The following is a 12,101-nucleotide window of genomic DNA, read 5'->3' on the forward strand; positions in this document are numbered from 1 at the left end:
CCATTTAAAGCTCACAGTGGAAAATGATGGAAAAGAGATGGGGTGAACGAACATATTTAGGACTGAATGCAAGTAGGGTAACAGAATCACACAATCTGAACTGTAGGTGCTCAGTGTTCATATGTCACCATTCTCTTTCTCTCTGTGTGCCCTTGCCTATGGGCAGTGCATTATCCTTCCTAGTTGGTGGTGGTTATGAGGATCAGAGTTGAGGATCTAGCAAGGGGAACCATAGACAGAAGGTGCCTTGGGACAACCACACACACTTGCTACATTGAAGAGATGCAGGGACAGGCACTCCTGGCCACAGCTACAGCCAATCAGCCTGCTGAACAGCCATGAGTTTTATTCATGATCCTTGGGCAGAGGACACATGGAGCCAGAATGAGTGTCACCAATGGGCTGCTAAATTATGACTTTATGAATATTAAGTGCTCATGTATGGTGTATCCTGAATATTTAGTGTTTTTCATATATTTAGTCTCACATGCATTTAGTTCCTAGGTAACTCATTGATATTAGGTATCTCTTGATTCTTCCATCTGTCTCAATCTATGTTAGACATCCATACATTCTACCTGCTTACTACTTATACTTAATAACCATGTATCCTACCAATGTCTAGCAAACTTTTTTGCCTACTAGTTATTTATCTATACTTAATATTCTTAAATATTGTAGCCTGTTTTACAGACTACAAACTTATTTATCTAAGAAAACCGATCTCAAAAGCAAATGCACATTATGATGTATCTTTGACTGTGAAAGCTATGTTTTATTCAACTATGTGTTTATGTGTGGCTGTTAGCAACACATGCACAATAGAGTAGTCCCCTTTTATCCTTGGGGAATATGTTCCAAGACCTCCAGTGGATCCCAGAAACTGTGGGTAGTACCAAATATATATACACCTTATGTATACTGTATCATGTTGTTTTGATCTGGTAACCTAGATAGCTAAGTAAGTGAGTGACGAGTGCCATCTATAAAATGGACACCATGGACAAAGGGATGATTCACATCCCAGGCTGGATGAAGCCGAATGGCATGAGATTTCTTCATGCTACTCAAACCGTACAAAATTTATAACTTATGAATTGTTTATTTCTGGAATTTTCCATTTAATATTTTTGACCTACAATTGACTGCAGGTAACTGAAACTACAGAAAATGAAACCTCAGGTGGGGGAGAGTACTGCAAATGTTTTCTACATAAAAAATAAATAAGATGGGTAGCTGATATGGTTTGGATATGTGTCTCCGCCCATATCTCATGTCAAATTGTAATCCCCAATGTTGGAGGTGGGGCCTGGTGGGAGGTGACTGGATCACAGAGGCGGATTTCTCATGAATGGTTTAGCACTATCCCCTTGGTACTGTTGTCGTGATAGTGAATGAGTTCTCATGAGATCTAGTTGTTTAAAAGTATATAGTACTTCCCCCCTCACTCTCTCTCTCCTGCTTCTGCTCTGGCCATGTGAGATGCTTCACTCCCTCTTTGCCTTCTGCCATGATTGTAAGTTTCCTGAGGCCTCTCAGAAGCAGATGCTACCATGCTTCCTGTACAGCCTACAGAACTGTGTGCCAATTAATTCTTTATAAGTTACCCAGTCTCAAGTATTTTTTTATAGCAATGTGAGAATGGACCACTATAGTAGCTTTTCAAGAGAGCTGACTAGGGACATCACATGCTAGTTCTCCCGAGAAGGAAAATGAAAGTTGTGGGTGAATGGTCAAGTTCTGAGTGGAAAGTGGAGGGAGGAGAGCCAAAACCTGTTAGAGTCCCCACATGAAGAGGCTAGGGCATACGGAAATAAAAGTAGCAAAAGCCTGGCTGAGATCAATCCCTGAGGAACTCAGAGCCCAGCAGAAAGGGTAAGTGGGAGTGCTTCTCTTCTCCTCTTCCTCTTCTGACAGTGCTGACTGCTAAACTGTTTGCCACCACGAATCAGGGCAACACTATTGCTGGTGATTAGAGATCTTCCTGAGAACAGAGAACCAGGTGGCCAGCTAATGCAGCTGTGCTGCACCCCATCCTCAGACCCAGGCTGAAATAATGTGAGCCATACCAGTTGTGCACATGTGGTACCACTGCCCTGCCCAGGGATCCTCCACTCTGGAGCCACCGCATCCTCAGACCACTTGCAGACATACCCCTCACTCTGCTCTGACTTTGTCCATGGGGAGTTGTGGGTCCCTTGGAACTCTAACTCTCAGTGCAGACTGCCCCTAAAGGAGGGGAAAGCACAGTCCCTCAAAGTCCCACTGGAACAAAGGAAAGTTGGGCATGGAAGGGGGTACAATCAAAGCCTGGGAACAGACTTGGAGAGGGAGTCATCTCTTACCCCTTGCAACCCTCCCCAGCACACTGTCCTCCACGCGAGCTTGTGCTGAAAGAGGGTGCTTTTCACGTTTCTTCAGTGGCTCCACCCCTGCTAAAGGTGAGCCGGCACTTCCCCTACCACCTACTGAGGATGAACTTGTGCTAAGAACGTATGTGCTGTATCATACTCTTAAGTCCCATCTACTGGAAGACAGCCTGAATTACACCACCAAACAAAAATAAATTGCTACATCAGAGAAAGCCACCTCAGGAACCTATCTGCAACCAAGGAGCCTGTGCAGAGCTTTGGCCCTCTGATAGCATCCAGAAATGACGTGAATCGATCATACATAACATACACCACAGTCATACCTTCAAGGGGAAAATAAATAAATAAATAAAAAAAGCCCCAGCCGAACAATAGCAAATTCTTAAAAAAAAAAAAAAAAAAAAAAAAAGGCATCAGCTCTCTCGGATGAGAAGGAATCAGCACAAGAACTCTGGTAAAACAAAATGCCAGTGTTTCATCACTTCCAACGGATTACACTGGTTACCTAGTAACGGATGCTAACCAGACTGAAATGTCCGAAACGACGGACATAGAATTCAGAATATGGATGGCATGGAAACTCATTGAGACCCAAGGGAAGATTGTAATACAATACAAAGAAGTTAGAAAAACAATCCAGGTTTTGAAAGACAACATAGTTGTATTAAGAGAGAACCAAACAAAACTTCTGGAATTGAAAAATTCACTACAGGAATTTCAAAATGCAATTGAAAATCTTAAAAACAGAATAGACCAAGCAGAAGAAAGAATGTCAGAGCCCAAAGACTGGTTCTTCAAATCAAGCCAATCAGACAAAAATAAAGAAAAATGAATTTTAAAAAGTGAACAAAGCCTTCAAGAAATATGGGATTATGTAAAGTTATCAAACTTAGGTCTTATTGGCATTTCTGAGAGGGAAGAAGAGAAAGTAAGCAACTTGGAAAAACATCTTTGAGGATATAATACAGGGAAATTTCCCCAATCTTGCTAGAGAGGTCAACATGCAGATATAAGAAATCTGGAGAACTCTTGCAAGATACCATACAAGACAACCATCCCCGAGACACTTAGTCATCAGACTATCCAAAGTCTATGCAAAAGAGAACATCTTAAAGGCAGCTACAGAAAGGGGCCATATTACCTACAGACGAAATCCCATCAGACTAACAGCAGACTTCTCAGCAGAAACCTTATAAGCCAGAAGAGATTCAGGGCCTATTTTTAACATTCTTAAAGAATAGAGATGCCAGCCAAGAATTTCATATACTGCCAAACTAAGCTTCATAAATGGAAGAGAAATAAAGTATTTCTCATACAAGCAATTGCTAAGGGAATTTGTCACCACCAGATCAGCCCTACAAAAGATGCTTAAGGGAGTTCTAAACATGAAAACCAAAGAATGATACTTGCTATCAAAAAAAAAAAAAAAATTGACACCTTTAGTACATAGCTGACAAGCCTTATAAAGCAACTACCCAATTGAGACAACAAAGAAATTAGCTAATAATACTATGATAGGAAAAATACCTCACACATCAACATTAACCTTGAATGTAAATAGCTTAAGTGGTCCACTTAAAAGACATAGAGTGGCAAACTGGATAAAAAAACAAGAACGACTGATGTCTTGAAGAGACCCATCTCACATGTAATGACACCCATAGGTTCAAAGTAAAGGAAAGGAGAACGATCTATATGCAAATGGAAAACAAAAGGGAGCAAGAATCACTATTCTTGTATCAGATAAAACAGACTTTAAACTGAAAACAGCAAAAAAGGGCAAAGAAGGGCATTATATAATGACAAAGTGTTTGATTCAACAAGATTTAACTATCTTAGATATATGTGCACCCAACATTAGAGCACATAGATTTATTAAATAATCACTACTAGACCTAAGAAAAGACTTACACAGACACTCAATAATAGTGGAGGATTTCAACACACCACTGACAACATTAGACAGATCATTGAGGCAGAAAACTAACAAAGAAATTCTGGACTTAAATTTACCACTTGACTAATTGGGCCTAATAGACATCTGCAGAATACTTCACCCAGCGACCACAGAATATACATTCTTCTCACATGCATAGAGAACAAACTCTAAGATTGACCATATGATGGGTCATAAAACAAGTCTCAATCAATTAAAAGAAAATAGAAAACATACCAAACCATCTTCTCAGACCACGGGGGAATAAAAATAGAAATAAATACCAAAAGGAACTCTCAAAACCACACATATACATGGAAACTAAACAACTTACTCCTGAATGACTTTTAGGTGAATATTCACTATGGTTAATGCAGAAACCAAAAAATTCCTTGAAACAAATGAAAATCGAGACACAACTAACAAAACCTCTGGGATGTGGTAAAGGCAGTGTTAAGAGAAAGTGTTAAATGCCTACACAGAGAAGATAGAAAGACTTCAAATTAATAATCTAATGTTGCACATAAAGGAACTTGAAAAACAGGAACAAACTAAACCGAAAACTTGCAGGAAAAAAAATAAGACAGAGAACTAAATGGAATCAAGAACACAAAAAAATACAAAGAATCAATGAAACAAAAAGTTGATTTTTTGAAAAGATAAACAAGATTTGTAGACTGTTTGCTAGATTAACAGAAAAAGAGAGAGAAAAGCCAATCAGAAATGAGAGAGGTGACATTACAACCAATCCCACAGAAATACAAGAGATCTCTTTGTGCACAAACTAGAAAACCTAGAGGAAATGGATAAATTTCTGGAAACACACAACCTCCCCAGACTGAACCAGAAAGAAATTGAAACCCTGAACAAACCAATAACGAGTTACAAAACTGAATCAGTTAAAAAAAAAAAAATCTATCAACTAAAAATAGCCCCAGATGAGGGGGATTCAGAGTTCAATTCTACCAGATTTACAAAGAAGAGCTGGTACCAATTCTGCTGAAACTATTCCAAAAAACTGTGAAGAGGGATCCCCCCACCCATAACTAATTCTATAAAACCAGTATTATCCTGATACCAAAATCTGGTGAAGATACAACAAATAAAAGAAAACTACAGGCCAATATCCCTAATGAATACAGATGCAAAAATCCTCAACAAAATATAAGCAAACTGAATCCAACATCACATCTAAAAGATAATTCATCATGATCAAGTGGCTTTTATCCTGGGGATGCAAGCATGGCTCAACATGCACAAATCAATAAACATGATACATCAACGGAATGGACACAAGCCATATGATCATCTCAAAATGAGATGCAGAAAAAACATTCAATAAAATCTAACATCCGTTTATGACAAAAACCCTCCACAAACTAGGCATCAAAGAAACATACCTCAAAATAATAAGAGCCATCTATGACAAACCCACAGCCAACATCATGTTGAATGGGCAAAAGTTGGAACCATTCTCCCTAAAAATGAACAAGACAAGGATGTCCACTCTCACTACTCCTTATTCAACATAATTCTGGAAGTCCTAGCCAGAGCAATCAAGCAAGAGAAAGAAATAAAAGGCATCTAACTAGGAAAAGAGGAAGTCAAATCATCTCTCTTTACTGATGACATGATTTGTACCTAGGAAACACTAAAGATTACGTCAAAAGACTCCCAGACATGATAAATGACATAGGGATACAAAATCAATGTACAAAAATTAGTATCATTTCTATACACCAGTGATGTTCAAGGAGAGAACCAAATCAAGAATGTAATCTCATTTACAATAGTCACACACACGCAGAAAATACCTAGGAATATATCTAACCAAGGAGGTAAAAGATATCTACAAGAAGAACTACAAAACACTGCTAAAAGAAATCATAGATGGCACAAAATATGGAAAACATCCCATGCTTGTGGATTAAAAGAATCAATATCATTAAAATGGCTATACTGCCCAAAGCAATCTACTGACATAATGCTTTCCTATTAAATTACCAATGTCATTAATCACAGAACTATCAAAAAACTATTCTAAAATTCATATGGAGCAACAACAACAAAATCTTGAATAGTCAAAGCAATCTGAAGCAAAAAGAAGAAAGCCAGAGGTATCACATTACTTGACTTCAAATGATACTACAAGACTACAATAACCAAAACAGCATGGTACTGGTACAAAAATAGACACATAGACCAAATGGAACAGAATAGAGAACCCAGAGATAAAGCTACACACCTACAACTAACTGATTTTTGACAAAATCAATAAAAGTAAACAATGACATTCTATTCAATAAATGGTGCTAATACAGCTGACTAAGCATATGCAGAAGAATGAAACTGGACACTTACCTCTAACCATATATAAAAATTAACTCAAGGTGGATTAAAGACTTAAATATAAGATCTCAAACTATAAAAATATTAGAAGAAAACCTAGGAAATACTCTTCTGGAGATTGGCCTAGGTAAAAAATTTATGCTGAGTCTTCAAAAGCAAATGCAACAAAAATAAAAATTGACAATTGAGACCTAATTAAACTAAAGAGCTTCTGCACCGAAAAATAAACTATCAATGGAGTAAATTGACAATCTACAGAATGGGAGAAAATATTTGCAAACTATTCATCTGATAAAGGACTAATATCCATAATTTATAAGGAACTTAAATCAACAAGAAAAAAACAACCCCATTAAAAAGTGGGCAAAGGACATGAACAGGCACTTCTCAAAAGAAGACATACATGCAGCCAACAAACATGAAAAAATATTCAATATCACGAATTATCAGAGAAATGCAATCAAAACCACAATGAGATACCATCTCATACCTGTCATAATGATTATAAATAAAAAGTAAGAATATAATAGATGTTGGCAAGGTTGCAGAGAAAAGGGAATGCTTATACACTGCTGGTGGGAATGTAAATTAGTAAAGCCCCGTGGAAAGCAATTTGGAGATTTCCCCAAGAACTAAAAATAAAATTACCATTCAACCCAGCAATCTCCTTACTGGGTATATATCTAAAGGAAAATAAATCATTCTACCAAAAAGATACCTGCACTTGTATGTTTATTGCAGCACTATTCACAATAGCAAAGACATGGAATCAACCTAGGTGCCCATTGATGGTGGATTGGATAAAGAAAATGTGGTACATATACACCATGGAATACTATATAGCCATAAACAAGAATGAAATCATGTTCTTTGCAGCAACATGGATGCAGTTGGAGGCCAATATTCTAAGCGAATGCACAAAGAAACAGAAAACCAAATACCACATGTTCTCACTTATAAGTGAGAGCTAAACATGGGTACACATAGATGTAAAAATGAAAACAATAGATACTGGGGACTCCAAAAGGGGGAAGGGAGGGAAGGGGCTAAGGTTGAAAACTACCTATTGGACACTTTGTTCATTCTTTGGATGATGGGTTCAATAGAAGCCCAAATGCAGCATCACACAACATACCCATGTAACAAATCAACACATGTACCCCTGAATCTAAATTTTTAAGAAAAGATACTAACGGGCAGCATTCCCAGGTTTAATAATAATAATAATAATAAATGAATTTCATTGTCATCCCTACATGTCCACTATTTCTTTTTTTTTTTTTTTTTTTTTTTTTTTTTTTTTTTTTTTTTGAGACGGAGTCTCACGCTGTTGCCCAGGCTGGAGTGCAGTGGCGCGATCTCGGCTCACTGCAAGCTCCGCCTCCCGGGTTCCCGCCATTCTCCTGCCTCAGCCTCCTGAGTAGCTGGGACTACAGGCGCCCGCCACCGCGCCCGGCTAATTTTTTGTATTTTTAGTAGAGACGGGGTTTCACTGTGGTCTCGATCTCCTGACCTTGTGATCCGCCCGCCTCGGCCTCCCAAAGTGCTGGGATTACAGGCTTGAGCCACCGCGCCCGGCCACACTATTTCAAAGATAGCAAAAATGAATCAAGTAGGCTGTTTTTTCTGTAAGTTAATAAGCTCAAAATTTAGTGGCTTAGAGTGGCTATGCACCTATGATTCGGTGAGGGGATTTTGCTCACCTGATCCCTGCTGGGCACGCTCATGCATGTGCAGTCTTTTGGAAGGTCAGCGGGAGGATGGATGCTCTAGGATGGAAAGGATCTGAGTAACAAAACCTGAGGGGGGAAAAGATGTAGCTTAGTACAATCATTCCTGAGCTACATTTTTTTTTATCCGTTAAAAAAAAGTCTTGAGTCACATTGTTGGAAGGCATGTTAATTTCTAATGTAATGGGATGGCTCTCAGAAGTACAATCTTTATGATGACAAGATTCCAATTTTAATAATTATTAAAAATATACCAATTGATAAAACTTCATGGGCTTAATCAATATTGAGGTTCAAATTATAGTTATACCTGGACAGGCCACTAAGATGCCCCTATCATCTTGAGAAGGTAACTAAACATAAAAAAGAGAAAAATGAGTATGCCTCACTTTAACTATAGCCTTGCCTAAATTTTCCACAGTCATAGTACTCATTGTTATAATGTACTCTAGGCTGGGCATAGATGCTCTGACACAATATAATAAATTAAAATTAAAGTAATTTTTTGGTACTTACAAATTGGCTTAATAAAATGGGACCTCCCTGGCCGTCCCCCACCCCCACACTTATGATAGTTAATATGACCCAATGTAAGTTAAAACAAGGCTTCCAAGGATTAAAGCATACACATATAACTTCAATAAAGGGCTGATTATCCCCACAGCAACTACTTTGACAGGCCAATTTTTCTTGTTTTCTATTCTGGGAAAAATAAAAGGTATCTTATAATGAATTACTACAACCTTAATACTGTGGTCTCAACCACCAATGCCCTCATACCCAATACCCTCATATTATTAAAATTACTGCTATTCAACCAATACCTGGTGAATATTTTGCTGTTACAGATTTGGTCAGCATGTTCTGTTCAGCGCCTGTTTCAACAGTCTCTTAGCTGCAGTTTGCCTTTAGCTCTGAAGAGACACAATGTGGCATACCTTTTCTAGGCTACCCATGGGTACTTCAACAGCTTTGTCATACACAGTCTTTGCAGATAAGATCTCAATGGGTTCCACTTTCTGCAGGAACACAGGTAGAGGTTACAGTATGTTGACAGCATCCTCCTCCAAGGAGACTCAGTTGACACACTCATTAAGAACATAGCCAGGTGTGGTGGCTCATGCCTATAATCCCAGCACTTTGGGAGGCCGAGGCGGGCAGATCACGAGATCAAGAGATCGAGACCATCCTGGCCAACATGGTGAAACCCCCTCTCTACTAAAAATACAAAAATTAGCTGGGCGTGCTGGTGGGTGCCTGTAGTCCCAGCTGCTCAGGAGTCTGAGGCAGGAGAATAGCTTAAACCTGGGAGGTGGAGGTTGCAGTGAGCCGAGATCACACCATTGCACTCTGGCCTGGTGACAGAGTGAGACTCCGTCTCAAAACAACAACAACAACAACAACAACAACAGAACGTATAAATTCAATATCTTTTAGTACCTTTTAGGTTCTGGTGGCAACATATTTTCATTTATAAATTTTATTTGCAAATTAAAATCACCAGGCACTCTTATTAGTTCCCTTAGAAATTCCTTCACTATAGAGGCTTTGGCAACCTCTCTTCATGCCTCTGGACCCCTTATGATGACCATTTAATGCCCCAAGACTCCTGGTATGAGAAATTATCCCTTTCAGCCTTGTGCTGTACACCATTAAAACAACAAATGCCTGGTTATCTACTGGGCTGTCTTAAAAATAGAGGCTGTCACAGACGCTAAACCTGTGACCCTCTAATGACCCTCTAAATTAAGCTGCTCCCTATGCTTTTCATCATGGCAACAGCACCTCACAAGCTCAGCATTGCAACCGAGACCTCCTCAGGACAGGATGGAACATAACCTGGACCCTCTGGTACATTCCACCTGGAGGAGGTGGTGGCTTCCACTGTCATCAGTCCCTTGCCAGATGCCAGATGCTGAAGGAGGTCATTCGTCCCTCAGACCCCTTGTCTAGTTGGGGTTGACTGAGTGAATAGTAATGAGAGTTCACAGACTTTTTGAAAGCGTGGTTCACCATCATACATGATGGAGCTCGGTGAAATGTTGCTGCTTTCCATCTCTTAGCCAGGATGTCCCTAATAAAAGATGGGACCCAATAAATAACACTCTTGGCCAGACTTCAGGCAGTCATCTTAGTACTGGGTGTCTTGATCAACAAATAGTCCCATTTTCAGCTATTATCAACTATTTGTATATAGTTTATTATCAATGATTGACCCATAACCTAAAAATTCTCCCCTTCAAGGTAAAAAACTAGAAACCTCTTGCCTCGCAGATACTCGAAACATGAAGGAAAATCATATTCTCTCACATACTAAAGCCACAGTACAAGGCCTTGCCAAAAACACGCCTCATTCCCTTCAGATATACAGACATAACTGGTAGTAACCAAGACATGCATTTTACTTCTTAAAATACGCAATGCTGGGCTTCTGAAAGAAACATTTGACAGAACATTTATGTTGCCAATAGGCCCCAAATAGGTGCTTTAACTGAGAGACATAAGGATGTCTTCAAACAATTCCTTTTCAAATTCTAGTCCAACATTACCCCTGAAGTTCTCTATGTTGCATCAGGCTTTAAGCTACTTATAATTAAATTTTCAATCTTTCCCCTATCTCACTAGGGCTGGAGGCCAGTCTGGGGGCACGTACGCTCCAGGGACTCCTGAACTGTTGTCCCACAGGCCAGGCCACTGCCCATCTGATATGGAACCCAGCAGAACGTAAACTTCCACCCCCTACAAAAGCCCTGTCAGGTGCAGCACAGACCCCACTAGTAACCTCTTACTACTGGTTTGGGGGGTTTGTAGTTTACAACCCAGAGGCCCACATCAACTCAAGTGGGTACCCGCTTGAAAAGGACACTGCAGTCACACATCTTAGATGACATCGCTCTGGCCTGAAATCTAAGTGCTGGAGATGACTTCGCCCCCTGCCTGCATGCCAAGCCCACTTCACCCAGACACTAAAACCACCCAGTTATGCCCATGGGCCTCCTCTCCTAAGGCACAACATGAGCACAAAACATTTTTTTGTTTTTCCTTCCTGAACTCGCTGCTTAGCCCATGATCCTGGTGTTTTCCTTGCTCTCTCTTCAAATGTACACCCCTGTAATTCTATACCTACAGGGAAATCTGGTGCAAGTTACTTAAATTAATGGAGATTATTGCTTTCCCTAGAAGGCACCTGCCTCCCAAAGTGCTGGGGTTAAAGGTGTGAGCCACCATCCCCGGCTGGGGCTAGAGTTTATAGATGCTCTCTAGACACTTCAGCAGCGACTTACAAAGAAAAAACACAGCAATAGTACACCCTCAAGAAGGGTGATAAACAGGGGCAACAGAAAGTGAGAACTTAGAGGAGAGCGTAAGGCAGAGAAAAAGAAGAAGTATTAAGGAGTGAGGCAGAACCTCTGGGGCCCAGGCAGCGAGGCCTCTCTAGGCAGCATGTATAGTGCCCACATGCCCCAGCCCTGGGATTGCTCAGTGTTCCCCTGCAATGACCTTCTTTATTCCCTCCTGAATGCCATCATCCATCCACTGAGGGCATTTAAGGCCTTGGGAAAATGGATTCAAAACCTGACTCACCACTTTTGTTCTGGCTTCCAGATGCTCAAAAACCCTCCAATCAGTAGGTAAATGGGAAGTTTTGCTTCAATAATCAGGCTCATTCAGACCCCTGCTGGAAGAAATCAGGACCTTTGAAGGTCTCCAAGT

This window comes from Macaca fascicularis, chromosome 4 (genome assembly GCF_037993035.2).
Source record: "Macaca fascicularis isolate 582-1 chromosome 4, T2T-MFA8v1.1".
NCBI lineage: Eukaryota > Metazoa > Chordata > Mammalia > Primates > Cercopithecidae > Macaca > Macaca fascicularis.